Source organism: Nicotiana tabacum, chromosome 11, assembly GCF_000715075.1.
Source record: "Nicotiana tabacum cultivar K326 chromosome 11, ASM71507v2, whole genome shotgun sequence".
Classification (NCBI taxonomy): domain Eukaryota; kingdom Viridiplantae; phylum Streptophyta; class Magnoliopsida; order Solanales; family Solanaceae; genus Nicotiana; species Nicotiana tabacum.
In genome coordinates this window covers 10,916,404-10,918,052 of record NC_134090.1, presented here as the reverse complement: position 1 = coordinate 10,918,052, position 1,649 = coordinate 10,916,404, and positions in this window count along the sequence as shown.

Below are 1,649 nucleotides of genomic sequence, written 5' to 3'. Positions count from 1 at the left end.
AGTTTGACTTGAGAAGGGATTATAGCATCTCCTTGATCCGAATGATATCTTGAAAATATCCATAGCCTACCAATGATAATATCCCTAGTCAACCCTTTTGAGCCATAGTCCTTTTTCTTTCAAAGACCATGATACAAGCCTTTACCCGTTCTAAAAAGATCCTCTCTTGGCACCCGATCTTTCCTTAGCACAAGGCAAAATCAAAAAAGTCAAAAAGAATGAACAATGTAGAAGAAATGAAGGGATTCAATAAAAGTAAAGAGCTGAAAGGTGTGGAAAGTTTAAAAGGAGAAAAAGGTTTGAAATGAACAAGAAAGAGTGATAGTGTGTCTCTCTAACCCCTAAGAAAAAGCAAACGACTCAAAAAGTCAAGAGAATGTGTGCCAAAATGAAGCAAATGAGGAAGATGGAACCTACCTAGACCAAATATTTCCTACCCTGAACCAAAAGCCTTCACTATATCTCCACAAAAGCCCTATATGATCTTGAGTTGAATGAAGCTTACATTAGTGGTGACTCACATAAGGGGCAAGCTTATGGTACTTAGAGCCGGACTTGTGACCTTTCTTTGAGAGAGATGAGTGTGTTTTTCACAATCCTTGTTCTGAGTGCTACAACCTTAAAGTGAGATTTGCTTATGGAGAGTTGAAGAGTATGATCTTGGGTTCCACAATGACCAAAGTAGTAGAAAGATTTTCCTTGATGGGTTGAGTCAACTTTTGATGCTCTTGTGTCGCACAAAAACCATGGTGATTGAAAGGTTGAATGTTGTTAATGACTCATTTAATTTGAGGGCAATTGTTAGTCCAAATTGATACTAGATGAGGTCACTTTAGGTCAACTGAATTTTCTTGGTTTTATTCTTAAGTAGGTGGGAATTACTTTGTTTGCTTGAGGACAAGCAAAAGCTTAAGTTTGGGGGAGTTGAGAACTAGGGATTCTAGTCTATTTTATACTCATTTTTGCTTGAGTTTTGGACTAAACATGTATACAAGTAATCACAAAAGGTTACATGTTGTGCTTATTTGCAGGCTTTGGTCAAAAAGGTGACAAGTAGTCAAAACCAGCTCAAAAAGGAGTGAAACCTGCACAAGTACCAAGAACAAGTCAAGACACTGTTGTAGCATAAAATCCACTGCAGCCACAACAGACCCACCACGGCTGCAGTCCATTTAGTGTGGTCCACGGTGGAAAAAATCAGAGAGATACAATTTTGGAAGCTCAAGCACTACGGTCCGCGATTGATTCTTCGCGGCTGCAGTAGCCTCACCGCGACCGCAATCCATTTTATGCGGTCCGCGGAGAGGGGATTCAGAGAGCTAGGATTTTTGAAGTTGGAAGCCATTGCGGTCCACGGTCCATTTTGTGCGGACCGCAATGAAGCCACCGCGGCCGCAGTGCATTTTATGTGGTCCGCGGTGGCCAGATTCAGAGACTAACAATGAAGCTAAAAAGCCTCACCGCGACCGTGGTGCATTTTCGCGGTCCGCAACACCTCCATCAGGGTTATTTTTTCTAGAAAATTCGACCTTGTATATATACTTCTTTTTCACATTTTAGGGCATCTTTATCTTAGCAGAGCACATGAATGGCGGTTTTAGTCCATTTTTAGTAATTTGTAGCTAGTTTAACACTGAATCTTCAATTCT